General features: G+C 38.0%; 1 protein-coding gene across 1 annotated transcript in view; it reads right to left on the bottom strand.

The window, feature by feature from the left end:
• entpd3 (ectonucleoside triphosphate diphosphohydrolase 3) overlaps positions 1-12,889 on the bottom strand; it is a 125,005-nt gene that overhangs the window by 6,487 nt on the left and 105,629 nt on the right. The window contains exon 2 of the mRNA XM_051406849.1: positions 2,705-2,801. The gene's annotated coding sequence lies outside the window, so the exon portion shown is untranslated. The remainder of the gene's footprint in view (positions 1-2,704; positions 2,802-12,889) is intronic.

The raw sequence follows: 12,889 nt of genomic DNA, 5'->3' as shown, positions 1-12,889 counted from the left end.
TGTCCATCCTGGGAGAGGGAGCCCTCCTCTGTGACTCTTCCTGAGCTTTCTTCCTTGCCTTGTTTTGCTGTTAAAAGAGTTTTTGGAGGAAGTTTTTCTTCCCTCAAATTGAAGGTCTAAGAACAGAGGGTGCTGTATGCTGTACAGATTGTAAAGCCCCCTGAGGCACAAGACAAAACATAGCTCTTTGTCCCTAAACACACACACACACACACACACACACACACACACACACACACACACACACACACACACACACACACACACACACCTTCGAACTCACTACACTTTTATCATTCTAATTTTCAGGTTTATTCTCCTGGCGCATTATTTATGCCTATTATTGATATGTACAGTATTAATATTGATGTGTACAGTATGTGAAGATAATCTTAATTCAAAACTACAAATAAGCTTAGTGATGTCATATTATGTAATAGCAAGGTTTGAATAAAGTCATTTTTAAATAGTGGAGGAGACTTAAAAGTGTTGAAACTGCAACATAATATTACCTTTTAAGCAATGTGTGGTCATCAATGATTGCAACATTGTAATCACTACTTGAGTTAGTGCTGCCTCAGCCTTGTCATAGGTTTTATTATCAGACTGACAAACAGCTGGTAAAGCAGCACTACATTTCTTTGTCTCACTCCAATTTTTTTGTACTTTTCATAAATCCAAATATAAATATTTGACTCCTCAGTTGTCAGCAGACAATATATCAACACTGAACTGACCATGTTTGTTAGTCTTTTGAATTACAGCATTAAGAGTTGCCACAGCAACGTCTGTGAAAACAAGCAAGTCAAAGCTGTTAGACAAGGTGTGATTACAACCTCCAGACATGACAATAGGCATGTCTCATGTCTGTGACAAAATTGGTCTTTAGTCTCTTTAACACTTCAAAGTCATGTGACATATTTGATATTTCGGGTTCATACATTTCTCTTAATAGCTGTGATCCGGACATTTTCATTTTCTAAGAGCGTTTTCAAGGCTTGTGAAAGAGGTACAGGGTCATTGAGACTGTCAGTTTTTGTCAAGTTTCTGCCAACATTGTATGAGAAACCTAAGAAATCAGAGGTCGCATACATCTGTTATTTACTCTTTACAGTTATGTTTTGATAATTATTTTTTTTTACTTCAATAAACCTTACATACTACAGATTAAGTTCTTATTCGCAATGCATCACAAATAGGCTTCTGCAAATTGACAAAATGTGGAGACACTTTAGTAAAGATGAACTACGTAGAGATGTTTAACGTGGTATTACTTCAATTTTACTGAAAAGTTATAATCCTGTTCTCCTCAATCCTCTTATTTGCACCAAAACTTACAGTGTACTTTTCTGTAGGAATATTTTTGCCTCTACAAAAGTAAAGTTAGAGCAAGGCAACAATATGTCTACTTGTAAATTTTATTATTGACAGTTTTTGCTCCTGAATGAACAACTTCAGCCCTAGCATTGACAGCACCACTCTGTCTCCCTCCCCACACATACGGAGTCATCTAAGACAGCAACCACTACTTTGAACAGCATGTCAACCAAATCACCAGAACTGCCTTCTTTCACCTGAAAAACATTGCACAATATACTTCAGGACACCCAGAACTCTGCAGCTCACCTGCTCACCCATACCCGCTCCCGTGACCACATCACCCCTGTCCTACAGAACCTCTACTGGCTCCCTGTCCAACAACGGATCCAATTTAAAGTCCTTCTCCTCACTCACAAAGCCCTCGACAACCAGGCCCCCTCCTACCTCGCAGACCTGCTCCATCGCCACACTCCTTCCAGAAGCCTCCGCTTTTCTGATGCCAACCTCCTGTCTCCACCACTGAGGACCAAGCATCGTACCTGGGGCGACAGAGCCTTCTCCAAAGCCGCCCCCTCCGTCTGGAACTGTCTCCCTAAACAAATCCGAGACTATACTGATCCATCCAACTTCTAATCACTGATCAAAACCCACCTTTTCAGGACGGCTTCTAATGTTTGATTTATTGTTGAGTGTTGTAGATATACCTATATATATTTTAGTGTGTTGTTTTTATTACCTTTTCCTTTACTTTTAACTTATGTGAAGTGTCTTTGAGTTCCTAGAAAAGCGCTCTATGAATAAAATCTATTATTATTATTATTATTTTGAAAATGCCTCACTTCTAAAGGATGAACTGAACTTCCAGCACCTACACTTTTACACTGCATTCACTTAATACAGCATTCACAGGGTACTACATTTGAGTTGACTGGGCTAAAACTACACACATAGAACTACACGGACCACTCTGTTATCCACCTCTATGTGTTACACCCCCCTCTTACTCTTAATCTGTGTACAAGGTGAACAAAACACAAAGAAACAGAACAGAACCGAACCGAACAGAACAGAAAGAAGATCAACCAGAGGAATCAGCAAGTCAAAGCCTAAAGTTTTTAATTTAAGCTTCAAACACTGACAACACTCACAGTATCCCAATAAAGACACATGAAGCTGGCAACTAAATAACCACACATGACAGGACGCGTTGCTTGTAGGGACTGGTCCTCATGAGGTTGAGTAGCAAAAAATGTGGTTGAACGCTAACACTGGCAAACAGAAGCAGCAGCACAGGAAATAAACTCTTTGAGACTATAGGTAAAAAAAAAAAAACATTTTTTATTTTCAGGTAAATAAATGCATGTGAGTTGTGTTTGTTTCTTACCTTGAAGAGCTGGTCTGTTGATCCTAGTTGTGAGTGGGAGTGAGATGGCTCTGAAGAAGGGATGAAAAAACACAGCAGGAAACAGGGGAGCAGCAACTGAGGGGGGAGAGAGAGAGAGAGAGAGAGAGAGCAAGGGAGTATGCTGAAGGGGAGTGTGCTGAGAGTAGGAGAGATTTAAAGAATGATTGGAACATGAGTGATGAACCCCAACAAAACAGAGAGTGAGAGTAAACATGGGAGGAGCAATGTTTCCGAACTCACCACTCCCACCACACTAGTGAAAAGGAGCAGCCAGCACAGGAAGCACAGCCAAGTGAATGATGCAGGGCTGTACCTTCCTTACTGAGTGTGTCTAATGATTAAGCACAGATACTTATGCGTGTGTATGAAACAATGTGAGAAGAAACAAGGAGAGCAGTGGTAACTAATGTAATCAATAAGATAGACCATAAGTGCAGTGTGGCTGAGTACCTGCTGCAGGGTTATCACAAAGTCAGCTCTTATTTGATAGGTTTGAATTGAGGGCAATAGGTAGTGGAAAAAAAGTAAGGATCAAGCTCTGTACAAACAATCAAGGATGTGTTGATACCTGCAAGCTCCCACTTCCTTGTTCCACTCAAGTTCTCACAATGAAAACCAGTCATTAATCAAACAACAAAGTAGAACGAATGGAAAACTGCTGTACTCGAATATGTTTGCTTTACTTTCAGGGCAGACCGTAAGGAATTATGGCTGTGTGTGCATATGAGTGTGTGTATTTGTATGTGCATGCAGACACGTCTGGATTTTGTTGCACTTCTTCGAAACATGAGAACTGCTTGCATTTATGTGTCTATCCAATATCCCATCAGTTGAGTGGAGAGTCAACTTCAGCTACTTCAGACAACATACAGTCGTGTGCAGTCCTGTACCAAAACACTCCCATTCCTTCATTCATTTATTCATTCATTCATTTGTTTGTTAATTAAATTATTAATTTAGCCACTCACCATACTCATTCACCTATCTTGTTTCTCCTGTTTTTGAAGGCAACTGTTAGCACTAATGCAGGAAGTAGGGCTGTAAAAACTCAAATTTAACCAAGACCACATTGTTCTCCTAACTGTACAGAGGCACTCCACCAACTGTACATGTCACAGTCAATTTACTAGTCACCAGAGGTGCTACTTAGCCTTTGAAATAGTTGCATAATGTCTTCTGTGGCTCTGGAGGAGCTTGTCAAGTCTGAGTGAACTCAAGCTGAATATGTCAGCTTCATTAACATTCCGTCAGGCTGCATTATGGGAACATAGGCACTGAAAGGAATGAGCTATCAGTCGCTTTCAAGTTTTACAGTTTGGTTTTCAAAATCAGTCTCTTGTGAGTGCAGTAACTTTATGGAGGTACATTATTAAAAAGATGGACTGTACCCTTAACCAAGTAACTGCTGTAAGCGGTCTTCATACAATCATTAATACCTTAATCACACTTTAGTTGCAATGAGTGAACATTATATACACATAACACATAAAGAACATTTATAGTGGACACTTTGCTCATATGTTCGGGATGAACATTCAACTTATATTCAATACAAATTTAGCTTATGAAAACGTTTTTCAGATATTTTGATTTAGAAAATCTGAACAGTATTAAATTCCCCCCAAAATATATTTAGCTAATGAAAAATGTATAAATATATATTATATATGAATGTAATTCTTGGGTAAAACGGTTGCATTTGCATTGACACACTTATGAGATAATTCAGCCTTGGGCTGAGGGCTTAGGGCTTTTCTGAGCTAAGTTAGCTAGGAATGCGAACAGCACTCCAGGGTGTGGGGATCTTGCAGCTGGTCTTACTACCTGGCTCTTTGCCTCCATTCTGCACTTTCCTTCATGTCATATTTTTGTTTTGTCATATTCATGGTTTATTTTTTTTACATTTTGCATTGTTTTGGGTAGTGACACTTTTGCGTTTACAATAACACCAGATGCTCTCCAGCTTCATCCAGTGTCCTAGCAGAAAGCATTCTCCCATGACTTCTATTATTTTATACTAACAACTGTAAAGTCACCACAGTGCTTCACATCACTGTGGCTGCTTTATAAATCCAATGGATTCTTTAACATTTAAGTATGCAGGTGGCCTTCTGGTATCTGGACTGTCTACAAAGATATCAGTCAAAGTGAATTACATGTCTGATTCAACGCTCGGTAAAAGAAGATAAAGTATTTTTAGCTATCTAAAGTGAGACCTGAAACCCACTGGTCTGAATGAACCGGAAAGACAGGATGCTGAAAATTAGATTTACCCTGAGGGAGGAAATACAAGGAAGGCAGAGAGCTCCTATTTAACTTTATGTGTTTCAAGCCTCCTGTATGAAGCTTATAAACTGTATCTATCCCACATCGGTATTACTACGTACTTCTACTAACTTGTCAGATAGTATGGTGTGTCCATTCCAGTGTTGCTGTCTTGGACTTGATTTATGGTAAGTAGTAAAGTACTGCTGCTGACCCAAGTTTCAATTCTGCAACACTAATGTAGGACAGATGTAAGGTATTAGGAAGGCTGAGTGAGTTGGGGCTAAACAACCATGTCCTTGACTGCATTTCCTCCTTCCTGATATTTTACAACCTGTACAATCATTAGAATAGCCGACACTCTGCTCAGTTTGCATTAAGCAGTAAAACCTAATAGTGAATTAATATGAATGTTGAAACTTTAGAATATATTTTTCACACTTTTTTTGTAATTCTCTTTTTATTGAGAAAGAAATTTGCATTTTACAGTCACGTACTTTGTTAGAACAGAAAGGGTTTAAGAAAGGAAATTATAATTTAGTTGTCTGTAGTTCCATATACTTGTGTATACATGATAATAATCCCATTTATCTCTCCAGTTTTACCTTTAGGTATCCACATACTTTCATACACACTCTCAAAAGAGATAACCGTAGAGAGAGGAAAACAAAACAAAACCGAAAGTAAAAAAAGGAATAAAAACAGAAAACAGCACATTGAAAATTGTCCACACCTTTTATACAGGAGAAAGCATATACGCAAGCAAATAAGAAATCATGGATTTGAATTCTAACTTTGTAAAAAATAATATTTTTTAATATATCGAACTTTGAGCCTTGTATTATGTAGCATAGAACTGTAGCTGACTGTAGCAGTACAGTTTATACCAGTGGCAGACTCAGGCTGCCTGAAGCAAGGGGTGAAAAAATAAAAAGGCTTGCAGCTGTAGACTACTGTTGATTTAAGTGTAACTACACCCTTTAATTCTGCTAGCTCTCTTCTTATCTGCAAATTTTAAAAATGCATCAGAGACCGGCAAAGGACAGTGACTTTAGGGGCTGTGGCCCCCGACACCGACCGGCGTGACTGACAGACTGAGCATGTCAGAGTCTCCATGTCCGCGCTGGAAACACAGAGAGTCACTTTCACTGACCTGAATGTTTCTGTGAATGGCATGTGAATGTTTAGCTGAGCTAGCGGCTGTGTTGTTGCTAAACTACTATAGATTCGTTAATAATGTCATTTTTAACACCAGCATTGACGCGTTTCATCATAGCATGGTCTTTTAATTTAGTTTACAGCCAAAAAAAAAACATGTTTTAGTGTGGTGCTCCTCTTTAAAATGTGAGAACATGACACCTTTCTAGTGAAAGAGTAAGTTGTCTTAGCAGAGGCCCTTATGCGAATGACGTCTCATGTTGCAGTAGCTCACAACATTACCAACTATACATTAAGACTGTTGATAGTCTGCTGTCATTTGGAAAGCTGCCCAGAGAAGTTCTTGCTAATTGTATGTGTGTCTGATTCTGTGCTTTCAAAATGCACTAAACACCCCCATGAATGTCTGCCACAAGGCAGGAAGGAAATGTTGTGGCCGTGTTGTGGCTAGATCAATTAGAGGACAGAGGCACTTCAAATCCACAGAAAGACCCATGGCTTTGTAATTCCGATATATCTATCTCCCTTTCAATTGATTTCTTGCTCTTTTCTTGTTTGCTTTCTATCTGAATCATTTTGCCTCTCCACTGTGCAGGTATTTTCTTATTTTACACACTCTCCCTCTAAACCACAATATAAATCCAGTGTAATTTGTTTAATCTATTCTGTAATTCTTTTATGGCGTATAAAAATTGATCCTATTCTGCGGCAATACTATCGTAATGCATTTACTTCTGTATCATGCTATACAATCAAAGATACCGGAGCAATGTAGTGCAAGTTAATATACTGGTAATAAAACAGTATTAGTATTAGGATGTTGTAACCCGTGTGGTATCTCAGTTTTGAAGCCCTTAATGTGATATCAGAAGAGTAGATGCATATATTGTACACTCATCATACATACGTACTAAACCATTCTGCTGTGTCATATTGATTAAAATATATAAAATGGTCCCATCAAGTCATTAATGTGTGGGCTGGTGCACTTCAAACCCAGCCTCACCCTCCAACCTGTGTCAGGGTCTACCTCCTGTGAGGGCAATTGTCTTTATGATACTGACATAGGCTTTTACATAGTATAGAAAACCCTCTCCTCTGCCACTGATATTACAGAGAGAACCACCAAGGAAAGATGTAACACAAGCCCATATCTCTTGCATACTAAAGCTGTGAAATAACACTCACTACACTACTATTGAATTAGCAAAAAGGAAACACTTATCCTAATAGTATTGTAAGTATTAGTGTGACAGCAATCAGTGCACAGTTCAACAAGAGGCATTAAATGCTGCCATGTAAGATGATCCCTGAGGTATTAAGTGCAGCTGAGACTTCAGATTCAGTTTTCCCATCTGATGCCTCCCAAGTGAAAACGTCTATGTGGCAAGCATTCAACAACTAACCTCAAATGACAGATGTATGGAGCCTGCCGAGTAAAGTGCAGAAACAGCAGAGCTGACATCATGTGTTGGACTAGACTATAACAGTGGGACTCCAATAATGCCTTATGCATTATCTTGCATTGTTAAGGACTTTCATTTTTTGTCCAATATGGATGTGAAGAGCCTCACACTTTTAGGCTTAAAGCACCATGTTAGTACTTTTAGCTCGTATAGTCATTGCTTGTTTTGAAAATTAGAAAGCTTAAGTTGAAAACTTGTCTGTATGCAGTTTATAGAAAGCTGCAGAGATGACATATTTTTGCAGGCCAACCCTCAGCATCATGCTGGTTCCTTTGACAAAAAGCCAATGGGGTTTTTCCATTTGAATTTGGATTTTAGGTTTAGGTACTTACACATTTTGTTTAGCAAGATAATCTTCACAAATGAACACAACTTTACTGTTTTTTGAAGCGTAAATGCAATTATTAGAAGTAAAAAGCTAACATTAGGCTAAATGAACTACACTTGACTTCAACTTCACCACCAACTAAACTTCCATCAAGGCTGTAAAGGTGGATTAGTGAGTTTAATGTCCTTGACAACCTCTGTAGTCTCATTTAGCTTTAAGCTTGTGTTAACCAGGTATCTTATGTCAGGCATCTAACCAAAAACCCATTAAAAAACTATAACAGAGTATTAGGGCCAGGCAAAAGAAAACAAATCAGAGAGGGAATGTATATGACCCCAATACAGTATGGTTCGTGTAAAAAATCTATGTTAATGTATTTTTGTTCTTACCTTGTTTTTTTCCTGTTAAAACGGAAGTTTTATTTTAAAAGGACATTTGACCATTGACTGTATATATGCACACAAGAACGGAAACTGACAGAAAACGTAAACGATGCAGTAACGCTTTACAGTGAGAAGTTAATAAACAGGGAGAGTTATAGACTATAAGGGGAGTTTAGCTCCAGTCGAGAGTTGCAACAAGGTATGTTAATTGCATTTATTTGTGTCAAATAAGTTTTGAGTCTGTTTTGTGTGTTTGCTAACTTTCTGATGCTAACACTAATGTTAAGCTAATTTTGTCTTCTGCCTGTTTAATTTCAATTTAGCACTTACGTTGAACTAAGGGCCCAATGGATGTGGTCTGTCAAAAAAACATCAATACAACTATTGATGGCAACACCAGATGGCTTCAGCTTATCATATAAATCCATACGTCAAAGCACACTGGACGGCTTCGAGACGAGCAAATCAAATGTGCTAAAATGCTAACTAATTCATGTTGCATCAGTCTATAGGGGTGTGATGTAGAAACTTGAAGCCACCAGTGCACTTACACTGAGAATGGACATCTTTTGTCCAGCAGGAATACTTCAGAAATCAACAAAATTAGCATAGTTGTATGTTGTATTCTGAAATTTGTTTTAAGGATTTTAATGTTGAAATTATACCGTTTGCAGAAAAAAAACAATCAGACACACATTATTGTTCCAAGGAGACTATTTCTATATGTCTTAGTACATGTCTGGAGGGGATCTTTAAGTTATCATTTCATTTTCAGAGACACCAATCGCTTCATATTCATTAAACCTACAGTAACTGATTTTTTGGCCACTTGGGGGCAAGGTCTGACCACAACAGTGACACATGATTACTGTGAGTTGATTTTAGCAACGTTATCATTTATTCAGATTTGTGTGTCTGGCCAACCAATGAAAGTAAGTCCAACATTCACTTCCCTTGTAGCTCTGTTTTACTGTCCACCAACTCCTGCTAATGCTCCGCTATGATCACCAGCTACTGCTAACTGCTTGTCTGCTGTTTGGTGCTGGGCAGGAGTGAAGTGGGCTTTTTAGAGTCTTTTTCATGGAAAAACAGCTGCCTGTTGTGGCCCAAAACTACACTGATGAGGCTGTTGAGAGTGAACATATACTGAAAAACCAAAACAAGGAGCTCAAAGACAAGATGAAGCTTGATAAAACACTGATTACAGCGATAACAGAGAAATGAACAGCCACATACAGTGCAGATCAGCACTGCATGAGGGTATAGATAAAGATAAAAGATTAGCTCATAAAACATGAATGCTAAAATAGATAGAAAATACTGACATGACTTCACTGCATAGCCTGACTACAAATCATGACAGTCTTCTTGTTCCTACAAATATAATGCATGACTATGCTGAGGTCATGTGTGCCTACAGTGTGGTAAGCCTAAATACTGTATCATCATTTACAGATTATCAAGAGCAAACCTGCAGAAGAGTGAACATTTACACAGGCAAATAAGTTTTGCACCCCTGAGCACAGATATTTAGCAGCAGTTCAGTTGTTTTTGTTTGTTCAAGAGGATAACTCTCATCAGTTGGATAGCACTGAAGGTTTATCTGCTTTCAGCTGCATTGCTTGGAGAAGGTGGGCTACTATAATCTACTAACAGTGACACTCAACACATAAACCTACTAACAGTGTCTTTACATAGTACACAGTGGTGTATTTAACCCAAAGACATACTGGCAATGCAAAGAGCAGGTCATGTAGTGTATATCTGTTGGTGTAAGTATCAAGAGCATATTTTGGAAAGTGGGTCATCCAATGACAACTGCATGGCTTTCAGTTGATGGAAGTTGTGACAGCCTCGATCGTGACAGCATGTGTAATGGCAACCTCTTGTGGGCAAACTAAGTAACTGCAGCCCTAGAGACCGTAATTGTCCCTGGGAACACATTTGTGTGGCAGTGGCGTTCATGATACACAAATATACACCAGTAGGTTGAGGGTGAGTGACACTAATCTACACCACAGCAAATATTCCTGTGGTTTTACAAGCTTTACATTGCCTTGTATCAAAGGCCCAAAGAGCTAACATAAATGTTTAATCACAATTGGCCTAATACAGCATTTCTAAAAGCATCTGGGGGCTGAGACAACCATCCAGAGTAGCCAGTAATGGTGATGCCATAAAAAGCTGCCCACATCAACAAATTCCCTGAGGGAGTCTGTGTGGGGATATTTCCAGTCATCTAGGTCAATACCAGAGATGCACATTAATTGAATCTAAATAGATCTTTATGTTCATTTTGTATAAAGTACAACTTTTACCGCTAAAGGAAGAGTATTATACCTTTGCCATGACTTTTCTACAATCCAGTTATTTTATTGGACTAATGTTTTCTATTAAATGATATTGTCGTTGCAAATAAATTATGTATTGTTGTCTTTTTCATATGCTTTTACATGTAGTCTTTGACATTAAGATGGCATTTTTCAGTGCTGTGCTTCTACTGTGGAGTACTGCAATACTCCAAATCTGATTGGAAAAACGGCTTTTTCTCATATCGAAAATCTTACAAAGTTTAACTAATGAAAAAAAGCACATAAAAAATGATAACCATGATAACAGATAAATAAATAATTGTATACATAAACAGATAAGAAATGAATTGTTTCTTTGTTTGTGAAAGAGGAATAAACCAAACATTTTTTTACATTTGCAATCTACCAACAATGAGTTCCTCTACATTGCAGCTATCCCTCTGTGTGCATTTAAGAACTGACATTTCCCTCAATAACTGAAGTAAAAGCACATATTTTATTCATATGGGTTATAGGTCAAGTACACTACTGTAAGAATTTGAACTGGGAGCATTGTTATGTCCCATGTGTCCCATCACATTACAGTTTAGTCTGAACAGACAGGCCATATCACCTCGCATTTTCTTGACCCGCTGTATGATTCTAGATGTTAGACTGCTATAGCGTAAGTCCGCTAGTCTACAGCTATTCTTCAATTTAATTACATTTTATTTGTACAGCGCCAATTCATAACAGAAGTTATCTCAGGACACTTTTCAAATAGAGCAGGTCTAGACCGAACTCCCTATAACATTATTTACAGAGACCCAACAGTACCACCATGAGCAAGCACTTGGACTGCGGTCAAGCCAGCCGACACATCGTGAACGACAGTCAAGCCAGCCGACCCAGTTTTTTGATGTACGTGATTGTAGTAGCTTTACGGTAATAGCGTCTCAGAACTGGTTTCAAAATAAAAGCCCGTCAAAGTGTCAAATATGAGACTAATTACATATGATTTGGGATTCAATTTAAAAGGAAACGCCCTGTTATCAAAGAATAATTCCTCTTCAGGGTTATAGTATACGACCCCATAGTGTGACCCAGTAAGTATCAAGACATTCTGATTTTATTGTCTTTTACAGTGTTAAATAATATTGACATTGGCCCAAAAAGTCAGCTATAGGTCATGCCCTGACAAGCAGGTTATACTCTGACAAGCAATTTAAGAATTTGAGTTTATCACCATAGTCTAAAGCAGACACTTCTAGGCTGTTTCTGTTTGCTACTCGAAATCTCTTCTTATTTTCTTTTTTTCCGTTTTTTGAAAGTAGCAGTATTCAGTATTCATGTTGATATTGCCTTTTGAAATAAATTATTTTGATTCTCTTTAAGTTTTTATTGCTTATTTTGCACAATATTCACAAAAATTCTTTAGCAATTGTCTATAGCCCTGAGAATAATGCAGTTCTAATATTGATTGCATTTTAGACTGATATTTTAGAAACTGCTAAATTGAGTTATTGTATTATCTACTGTGTCTGTCTACAGTAAACTGAGAAGTTAAAGTAACAGGTTAGACAGAATATTATTGTAATTTCCAAATAATCATAGAAATATGTTGCATTTATTTTTTTTTACTGTATTAGACTGTGAAATCATTTAACAGTTTGAATACAGAAATACTGTATTTCTGGTTTACAGACTACTACTGTAAAGTCAATTTACAGTATGCATACCGTATAATTACAGTATATTGCTGGCATCCCTGCTGCCAGCTCTTTACCTTAAATTATAGAAATACAGAAATATACCGTCTACTACTGTAAAATCATTTGATGGATGAATACCGTAAAAAAATATATATATGTATATATGTATGTGTATATTGCTGGCGTCCCTGCTGCCAGGAAAATTATTTACAGTGTAGTGACTGATGGTGATGAACATGAAGAAGATAACGATGGGGGACAATGAGCAGTGATTAAAGTAATAATAGTAACTAGTAATAATAATATTAATAATAATACTAACAATAATATCAGTGATATTAGCAGTGGCAGTCAAGCAGGACCATGGCAGGAGGCACCACCAGGATCCATGAGAACCTGCGAGACGAGAAAGCACAAGAACATGCATTAATGGAACATGATTGAGTGCAGAAAGAGAGAGAGGAAGAGAGGAGCTCAGCGCATCATGGGAAATCTCCCGATAGTCTAGGCCTATAGCAGCATAACTAAGGGATGGTTCAGGACTCACCTGAGCCAGCCCAA

This window comes from Dicentrarchus labrax, unplaced genomic scaffold (genome assembly GCF_905237075.1).
Source record: "Dicentrarchus labrax unplaced genomic scaffold, dlabrax2021, whole genome shotgun sequence".
NCBI lineage: Eukaryota > Metazoa > Chordata > Actinopteri > Moronidae > Dicentrarchus > Dicentrarchus labrax.
This window is presented reverse-complemented; position numbering and strand designations above follow the sequence as displayed.